General features: G+C 35.4%; 1 pseudogene; it reads left to right on the plus strand.

The window, feature by feature from the left end:
- Nucleotides 1–2,708: 2,708 nt before the first annotated feature.
- On the plus strand, nt 2,709–4,386 carry LOC100618291 (eukaryotic translation initiation factor 3 subunit G-like; annotated as a pseudogene).
- The last annotated feature ends 6,415 nt before the right edge of the window (nt 4,387–10,801 follow it).

Here is a 10,801-nt window from a genome sequence, read left to right on the forward strand (position 1 = left end):
GCATTATCTCAATTGATTTTCACAAAAACCCTGCATAGGTAGGTGCTATTATTTTCCCCATTTCATAGTTGAAAAAAAAATGAGACAAACAGCATTTAAATGACTTGCCCCATGGGTCACACAGCTTGAGTCTATGTTGGATTTGAACGAAAGTCTTCGTCAATCAAGTCCTTCTGTTATTTCCACTTTGCTTTCTAGTTTCCTAGTCATCATGCTAGGCTTTGTCTTTGTACAAAAATAAATTTGCATTTAAGGAGTTTAAATTCTTTCAGGAAAAACTTTATGTACACATGTTACTAAATACAAAATATATACCTCCCTTCAAAAAAGTACAACTCGGGAATTACCTCCTCCATGGAGCCATCATTAATTCCTGATAAACCCTATCAACATAAGAAATTCCTTTTAGATTTCACATGGTATACTTTTTACCTAAATAATGTACTTGAGATAAGATTTTGATATTGTATGTTACAGTTTTCTGTCTATGTCAACTCCACAATTAGTCTATAAACCCCAGCAGCATGGCATACTGGAGAATCAACTAGATTTAATATTAGCATCCCAGTTTATCCACTTAGTAGCTGTAGCAGTTCACCCCTGGCTATAGGCAAGGGGAACAGTTGGTATGTACAGATTGCCTTAGAAGAGAGCATGCTCAGTCTTGAGCATGCTCAGTATTGCATGTGGCTGGGAAAGCCTCTGACCCTTGACCCCAGCTTCCCCCAGGTTTGACGGGGACACAGATTTCTTTGTGCTCACCTGGTTAAGAGAAACCACACCTATACCTTGTCATTAACCAATGATGATCATCCCTGTGTACTGTGTATAGTTGCATATCAAAGAGATTAAATAGGCCTCAGCCAGCTCCGCCTCTCTCTCCTCTGCTCTTCCTCCCTTCCAGCTCACACTGATGCTTGTCATCGCTGGGGCCTGGCCTTTGGCCAGGCTCCATCTTTAATCTTTCTCTATCACCTCTCCGACCTGTGTGGTATTGAATCTGGATCTCTGGACTGGTAAAAGCCTTCAGAAGGGTCCTTTGATCAGAGCTTGGCTGTGGCTCATTGGTAATTAATAAAGACTCATTCCTGCCACCTCATATCTCTAATTCGACTCCGTCATCACCCTCGTGGTATCTAAAACTTCTATCCTTTCTCTATCTTCCTACCTTAAAGCTTCTCTCTCCCCTCTGAGGAAGCTTTAGTAGCCGAGTGAAAATAGTTAAAATAGTTCAACACTTTTGCACAAAATTTCCACATGTGAGTTTAGGAAGTTAAGCATATGACCTCTAAGATTCCTTTCCAATTCTTAAGTATTATTATTCTATTATTAAGAACAGCAACTATGTCTTATTTAAATTTTGTATTTCTGCTCTAGCAAAGTCCTCTCCACCTTTAATAACTCTTTATTGAATTGATGAACTCTAAGATGTTTCTCACATTTAACTTTTGAAACAGATCAGATCTCATTTCTCTAAAATTATGATTCTTAACTTTATATGTCATAAGGCTTACAGTGGGGATTCTCAGAATCATATCTGTTGCCTACATTTATAATTGAAAGCTAAATTTCAGGTAGAAGTTTGTGAAGATAGAGATGCATTTTTGCCTATTAATGTTCATGAATACCTTAAAATCTATCAATAAGTATCTACTAATGAAGTATGTACCAAAATCTTTTGGTGACTTCACTATTTAATTTAGGATAAAATGTTTAATTCTTAGTTCTTAAAATTCTTAAAGTTCTTAATTCTTAAAATTCTTAATTCTTAAAATCTCAAGATTTAAAGTTATACACCGCACAGTTTGGCTTCTCCCTATATTTCCAGACTGATTTCATACTAGCTCCTTTCAAACATTCTCAATATCTGTCATTTCCCATTCCTTGCCTTTGATCAGCTCATCCCTTATATCTGACATTATTCTCTCCATATTTCTCACTTTTACAATATTCAGTTCTACCAAAATACAACTGATATGCAACATTTTTAAGAGAAGGGTTTTTATAGTATTTTTAAAATAAAGACTGTAGATTTCATACATTTCTGAATTGAAAACACCTTTGTATTCGCAGTGTGAGATAGAGATGCAACATTCTATATAATGCCTTTTCTCATCTTCTCAATAGTTAACACTCTTATTCCTGAAATTACTTCAAATTTGCTATTCATGTATATCTTTTCCCTTACCAGAAGATTTAAAAATTTTTAAGAGTAAGGACCATTTCATCTGTGTATCTCCAGGACCTACCATACAGTAGGCATAAAATTTTGGTTGAGTCAAATAGATCATGTGTTTCTAAGAGCCCAGAATCAACATACTTTATGACTAGTGATCTTAGGCTTTCATATACATGATCTAAACAAAGTGAAAAATTAATCAAAATTATCCAAGTAATTCAAGGAAAATTGTTTTTCCAACTTTCTCATTGGGATTTCTGCCTGACTTATTTGAAGGATTGTATTTGTGTAGAGTAGAGCTTTGAATATAGAAAATGTACAACTTGAAAATGGACTGTGGTCCATAAGGTCTTGTTAAGTTAACTGGCTGGCTAAGTTTTAGAATACATTTTCTCTCAGAAATAATCTCACAATTTATGGTAGGACTCCCAGGTCAGCCAATAAAAGCCAATTATAGCCTTCTATATAGATTAAATTAAACAAAATTTCCTATAAAAATAGTTGAAAACAATATTCTTGAACTTTAAAGATGAAGAGAAAATGTGTCAAATTGGCAAGAGGGAAAGGAAACAGAACTGATTTACACAATTCTGAAACGTAATTAAAATTATACTGAAAGGTAAAAAAAAAAACCTGATGATTTATTTTGTTTACACTTTAAAAGAATGGCTGCCCCCTTAAAAAAGCTAATTTTGATTAATCAAAGTAACCCAAAAGCAGTTATAGGGCATGACCAGAAAGTATTAAGAATCTTTTTGCTGCAAAAAGACAGAAAGGAAGGAGGAGAGAAAGAAATGCATCATGATGGTTTATATAAGAACAGAGTCTTTAAATGTTTGATGATTCTGATACTTTTCATCTTGCCAATATTGCTGAGTGGTGGATAAAGACTTGGGTCAATTGCAGAAAAGTCTTATTTTTAATTATTATATTCCTTTGATAGAAAATTCCATATCTCAACCAACCAACTTGAACACTGGCTTCCAAAGTGAAAATTCAGTATCCCAATCAAAGGCTTTTGTCCTCTCTTGGAGTGAACAATATGGTACTTTCTGGCCAAAGGCAGTGTTGCACAGTAGAAGGAGAGTTAGATTTAGAATCTGAGAACTTGCATTAAAATCCTGTACCTTCCACTAGTTATATGTATACCTTAGTTAAGTTACTAGGCTAAGAGAATGCTAATAAGAGACTTACTCAAAAGCCCAGCTGAGCTGACTAAATGGAAGAAGGAGATGATGACAAATGTGTCAATGGTGAGCTCCTCAAGAAGATTCCATTAATCCTAGAGGAGCCTAACAATGATCCAGAATTAATAATAGTTGATCCTTTCCATGCTGCCAAGAAGTCATCAATAGGAATATTAAAATCATTACTATATATAAGATAAAAGAACACAGCAAAAAAAATCAAGTTTGTACCTTTAGGATTGAAATTCATATGGAATCTAAGGCTATTTCAAAAGAAAGAACTGGAAGAAATTTGGCAACTCAGAATTTGCTCCCCTCTGCCTCAAATGTGGCTACCGCTATTGTCAATGAGTAATAATGTTTCTATGACATTTATTACTATGAAAAAGGACTTGAATTGTCAGGAGAAGGAGGACCCAATGCATAAGCTGAAGGTGCAGAAGATTGTGTCATATCAAATATTCACAGGCATCCACTGGGCAACATATTGTCCTTACAAACCTATGATGGGACCTAGGCAGAAAGAAGAAGCTGAACAGCTGGAGCTGTCCACTGAGGGGTAGAAGATGCCTAAAGAGTAGAAGCAATATCCAGAGAAAGACAAGGAAATACTTACCACCAAGTGTCAAGGATAGAGTGAATCACAGAGGGGCATCAATGCAGCCCAATAGGAGAGTTTATGACAATGACCCCATGAGAGTCATCAATATGTCAGAAAATACTTGAGAGACTGACTTAGAGGAGATGTTTCAGCCATAAATAATATATCTCCAGAATCTTCCTGGCGCAGGACAGGACCATTGACCAGTCCACAGGCTTTGTCTTTATTAGCTTTCACCAGCATGAATTCACCAGCTCATGTCTTTTCTGGTGGGTCTAGATTTGTCTATGACCATTTCATTCACAATGTGGAATGGACCAAACATCCAACCAACTGAGCTTGCCAAATTGTCCATTTGTTATATACAGTTGCCTGGATTAGAAATATGAGGGAACTGAACAGGACAGTCTCTCATGTCTATTACCCAACTCATCATAGCTCACTTTGTTGTCTCTGAAACACTAAACTCTCTTCAGCTTTCCATATTCCTTTGCAACTGTGAAACACAGAAATGAGAATCATAGCTTTACTATCCCCCCAGTGATGTTCATTCATGAGAATCTCACTTTTCACTAGTAATGTGCATGCCTATATGCATAAGCATACATATATTTGTGTATTTATAAACATAATATTTGTGTTATAAATATTGTTTATATATTTTTTGTTTATATATTTTTTTGTTGATCATTCATTCTATTTGGGATTTTCTTGCAGTGATACTAGATTGGTTTGCATTTTCCTTCTCAAGCTCATTTGATAGATGATAAACTAAGGTAAATTGGATTAAGTGACTTTCCCAAGATCACATAGCTAATAAGTGTCTGAGGCCAGATTTGAACTCAGAAAGATGTCTTCCTGATTCCAAGCCAAATGCTCTATTCACTGTACCATCTAATTGCATATATATATATATATATATATATATATATATATGCATATTTAAAGGGGTGAAATATGCTTACTGTTCAATTTTAGGGGATTCTTTGTGATTAAAAGGTAAAGGAAGAATTACTAAATATATTTCATAGATTGTTATTTTCTTTTATGTTAACTTAAAGTCAAATGGTAATGATTATATATATATATATATATATATATATATATATATATATATATATATATATTGTAAACCTTAAAATTTCTTAGACTTATAAATGTTGGAAATTTCACCATTAGGAAATTTCATACTTGAAAAATTTCCTACTGATAGTCTATTGGAATGTGAACCCCACTGGCATGGGAGGGTCATTCTCCTCCCTACTTAAGATTTCTTTAGGACAGAAACCTTTTGCTGAACAATGGAAAGGGCTTTGACCTATGCTTAAGCATAGAACAGGAAGTTTTTTGAGTCATGATTGATTTTAGAATTGATACAATAGAGATATTTGGAATGACTGAACCAGGTCTTGGAACTTCCAATCTCCACCCTGCTCAGGGTAACAGGATTTAGGAAGGGCTGCAGCAAGGGATCAAGATTTAATTATTTGAGAATATGGTCTTCAACCGATATGTGCAAAGCCACAGACCTCTGGGCGGTCCTGGGTTAAGCTAGAGACACCATTGGCACAGGGAAGACATGGACAGTGATTGGTAGATGTGAGAACTGAGGGGAGGGAACTTGGATGGTTTCCTTAAAGATAGCGAGGTCTGAGGACTGAGGGATGGTTAGAGAGTTTTTGCTCTGAGAGGTTGTGCTCTGAGAAGCTTGCTCTGAAGGAAGCTGGAGGTGGAGGCCCCTGAGACTGTTTCTCCATTTTGGTCATGTGAGTGATAGGGACTGATCTCTTTCCTTTGCCTCAGCTATCTAAGGGCTTGGGCCTTTTGGCCCAGCCTAAACAGAGGGGGTATTTAAGCCCTATTCCCTTCTCTCTCTCTCTCTCTCTCTCTCTCTCTCTCTCTCTCTCTAATACTTTTCTTCCTCCTGTTTGTAATTAAACTCCATAAAAGGTTGACTGCTGACTTGAGTTTTCATTAAGGAATTACATAGTTGAATTCCTTGGTGACCTTAAATTAATATATATCAGTCTTTTAAAGTGATTTCCTTGTCACAATATATATATATATATAATTATTTGTACCTCTCAGTTCTGTGTTTTAAACTTTTAACTTCATAATCAGCTTATGAACAACTATAAAAATGAGATCTTTATAGGATCATAAATTTAGAATGAGTAGGAACTTCAGTGGTCATCTAGTCCAACCCCATCATTTTACTGAGTTATTAGAATACTGAGGCCTTGAGAAATTGTCACTTGCCCAAGTTTATATAGATCCTAAATGTCAATACTGGGAGTCAAAACTAAGCTCTCTGACTCAGATTCAGTTCTCTTTAATAGCCTTTTGAAGGAGTAAATATATGTATATTTGCGTGTTTTGTTGTCAGAGTTTTCATCAGCTGTTGTGGGATATGGGTTATGGACTCTGAAGGACAATCCTAGACATATTATTTCTAAAGAAAGGCCTAAAGCTATTGACTAAAATGAGCAAAAAAATCTTCGTAGCTACAAGTAAGTAATGTGGGAATCTCAGGAGGACTATTTGATGAGTGAATTCAATATTGAAAGTGGACTAACTCAAAAGAGATGGAATCTAGTAGACCATGCAGACTTAAAATTGACAACTAATGAGGAAGACTTCAAGTTGAAGCCAAATAACAAACCTAACTTTTCCTGAGGAGTTTAGCATTAGTAACTTTTTCAATGCAAATCAATGTGTATTTAAGTACCTATAATAGATCTGCCTACTCCAAATCTTCTCTATTCAATTCAAATAGAAAAAGTATTTATTAAGCACTTAACTATGTGCCAGGCGCATTGCTAAGCACTAGGAAGACAAATAAAGGGGGAAAAAAGAGTCACTATATTTAAAAAGCTTACATCCCAGTGGAGGAAAATAATACTTGAAAGTAATTAAAAGAGGATCGAAGAAAAATTCCCATGAGTATAGAATCAGTAATAGACCTGTGAGCATAGTTGGCCTGGGCTTTTCCCCAAATGGAGTTCCCAGCAGGAACTCATGGATCAGTAGAGGGACCACTGAGGCAGAAACACTCTAGTAGTGGAAGTATCTGGGCTGGCTACAGAAGAACCAAGTGAGTTGAAAGTTGAATCAAATTTGAAATTCAGCTCAATTTGAAATTCAAGACAATTAAATGAACAATTTCAATTCAAGTCAACTCAAAGTTCTTACCATGCACATGGTGCCAAGGATATGAAAATGAAAAAAGACATACATCTGTCTAGTATATTTGTATTTATTCTGCGTGGTGTGTCTTAAACTGTTAAATATTCATGATCAGCTTGTAATCAACTATGAAAATTACATCTTCATTCCATCATAAATTTAGAGGTAGAAAGTTATATTCCTTCTTCCTTAAAGCAATTTCTTAGCTGGAGCATGGCTAAGGCAAAAGAGAGAGTAAAGTAAAAAAATCATGAATGATTTTGAGAAGAATAATTCATTTCTATGTGGGGAGATCAAGAAAGGCCTCCTGGAAAATGTTTCATCCAAGGATGGCCTTGAAAGAAAGAATTCAGCATATAAGAACTTGAAAATGAAAAGATAGAATTATTTTTAAATGCCCACTAATTCAGACTTTCTATTAGTTCAAGTGGCCTTTTCCACTGTTAACTTGGAAAAAACACAGAACTACTAAAGTAGTCAGCAAAAACCAAGTCTTTAATCAGGAAAGAGATAGATACAACAATTGGCCGCTATAACAGAGCCAGGTGCCAAGATACTACACAGAGTCAGAACCCTGAGGTTCTGGGGACAGTATCTCTGGAAGGATTACTCTGCAAATGATTCTCCAAAGGATAATAGAACTTGGGAATCTTGTATATCTTTTGGTGAACTTGGTACAGCAAACATACATTTACAGGTTGCAAGCAAGCTTGGGAAAGAGGATGCAGCCAGCAGCTGGAGTATCAGGGTATCTACAATCACAGTATCTACTACAAAGATTACAAAAGGAAAGGGTCAAACCAAGAGCTGGGCTTCCTGAGAGAGGACTTTAATACAATGGGAGAAGCTACTGAGACAAATAAAGGTATTCAACATTTGACCATATCTACCAGACCCACCCAAACTGGGGTCACCAAATCCTTCAAAGTCTACTTTTCAGTCCAAAACAGGTGTGTCTGGTATTTCCCTTGGGGTGAGTTCTCAGGAGTCAGAAGCAAACTTGAAATTTGAAGAAAAAAAAAACAGTTGAAACCACATTGTAGGTAACTAAATGACATTTTATTTTCTTCTTTCAGATCATTTCACAAAATATCACATTAGGAAGAAACAGCAACTGGAAATCACACCTAGTAATATTTCCGATATTTAATTGATAGTATCATCTCTGATTCCAAGAGTCCATTTGTTCTGCCAAAATAGTTTTACTTACCCAAATTAGAACCAAATGATAAAATGTTCATTAACAGAAATATTAAATTCTGTCCAAATAGCCTTTTTTTTTCATTCTGGAGTGATTAATCTTTTTTTTCCCCAGAAGATGACTTTATTATTTAACTTCCCCATGTATCAGCACTGGCCACCAAGCATATGCTTACATTTGGGGGAAGATCAACCCACACACATACTGTTCAAATACAAACTATCTGCACTTTCAGCCATAGTGCATGAGTGTAGCCTTTCCTCTTCAAAGAACAACTTAAACTTGAAGTATCAGGATCACTCTTACCCATAATTAGAATTGACAACTCTCTCTGCCATGCTTCCAGAAGAGATCTCTAACCTTTATTAAAGTCTCTCCCTTACCAACCTATTGCAAATTCTTGAAAATCTACTATTAAATAGTTTTTTCTTAGTTATCAAGAAATGATAATTTTGGCACTTGATTATATGCATCAACATAAATTCTCCCTCTCTCACTGATAAACTTAGATGCTCCTTATTTTATCACTAGCTGTGGTTCTCTTTTTTGTGGCTTTCATAAATTCAACACTAAAGTTCTCTAAATTATCATGGGCAACATTTCTTATTATTCAATAGTTTTACTCATGTCTGGCTCTTTGTGACCCCATTTGGAGTTTTTTTTTTGACAAAGATACCGGAGTGTTTTGCATTCCCTTCTCTAACTCTTTTTAATAATGAGAAAACTGAAGTGAACAGGGTTAAATGACTTACTCAGGGAAGTATTTACATTTATATTATTGTAGTTGTTGAGCTTGTTTGTTCTCTTTTTTCTTCTTTTGTTCATTTGTTTTGTTTGTTACATTTATGCAAGTCCTCCTTCCTTCCTCAACATTTTTCATATTTATTGATCATTATGATACAATACTATTCCATTCCACTCATACACCAAAGTGAACATAGTAATCTGTGTATCGATCATGATTATCTCATCTCTCTAGCTCTTTTGAAAGCCCAAGATACCAAAACTTCTATTTATAACTGATCTGTGTGCATTCCCAGATCATTTAAGATGAAGGATCTCATGTGGGAGATCCCAGGACCCTATATTTGGGAGCAGATATTTTTTATTCCCTTACCATATGGGTAATTCTTTCCATTGGCCATATGGCCAGAATATGTTGAGTCTTTGTTGTTATCAAATTTTGACAGTCATATTCTTTCTCTTTACGGTGGTGTTCAGGTAGTGAATGTCTCATTTACCCACACTATATATGAACTATGTTATAATCTGTGAAGCTGGAAAGTCTACCTTTATTCACCTCTTTAGAAATTGTGGCCCAAAGAATCAGGCATGAGGTTTTAATGTTTCATTTGGCCTTTTTTAAGTCTAGGTGAAGGTAGTACACTCCCAGGTCCAATATCCTGAACCCCATGACCCTGGAGTCAGTATTACAGGACAGATGTTACTGCTAGCCCATGGGGAAGCCCTTAAAATTCTGAGTACTAGGATTCAAACCAAGGAGGATGTCTATGCTAGACTATTATAGGAATTAAGTTTTACTGTGAATGAATCCTCTTCCCCTCTCCATAGTCCTAGTTGACATAAGAAAGGATTATATCTTCTAGAATTTTTTGTTCTTTCTATACCTTAAAACTAAATATCCCTTTGTAAAAGTTTGATTGTTTAGCTATTTAAATGGAACAGGATGCTAGGGACCCCTAAATACTTGGGGATCATAATTAATAGAAGATAGGACCAATAGCAAAAACAAGATGCCTGCAAATGCTGAAAACAATCCTAAACCCTATGGAAGTAGTCAAATGAATTATTTTGGCCCTCAGGCAGTGGGGGACAAAGTAAACACTGTTACATACTTATGTATATTCCCATTCTCAATACATCAAACACAGAGGATTTGTCAAGCTCCTACTAGCAGTTACTGTGAAAGGTATTGGGAATAAAAATATGAAAAAAATGAACCATTCTACCCTTGTAGACTATTGGGACAAAGAACATATACATATACAAGTATACAAAGAATAATTATAAAATAAATACAAGAAAATTTAAGGACCAAGGACACTAATAGTTAGAAAGAACCTAGAAAAGTTACACATAGAAGATGCTACTTAACCCGAATCTTGGAAAAGGCAAAGAATTCTTTGAGGCAAAAATGAGGAGAAAGTACAATCAAAGCATATGAGATGGCCATTACAAATGTATAGAGTTCGGATGTAGAGGACCTTGAATGAGGAAAATCCAGAAGACTAGTTTGTATAGACAGCAGAGTTTGGGAAATAAAGTAATATATAATGACACTGGAAAGCTAAATAGAAGTCAAGCTTTAAAAGTCCCAAAGAGAATTCTCTATTTTATACTGTTATCCTTTAGGCAATTGGGATCCACCGAAATATATTGAGGTGGAGAGTGACATGGTCAAAATTACATTTAAGGAAAATCATTAT

This window comes from Monodelphis domestica, chromosome 4 (assembly GCF_027887165.1).
Source record: "Monodelphis domestica isolate mMonDom1 chromosome 4, mMonDom1.pri, whole genome shotgun sequence".
Taxonomy (NCBI): domain Eukaryota; kingdom Metazoa; phylum Chordata; class Mammalia; order Didelphimorphia; family Didelphidae; genus Monodelphis; species Monodelphis domestica.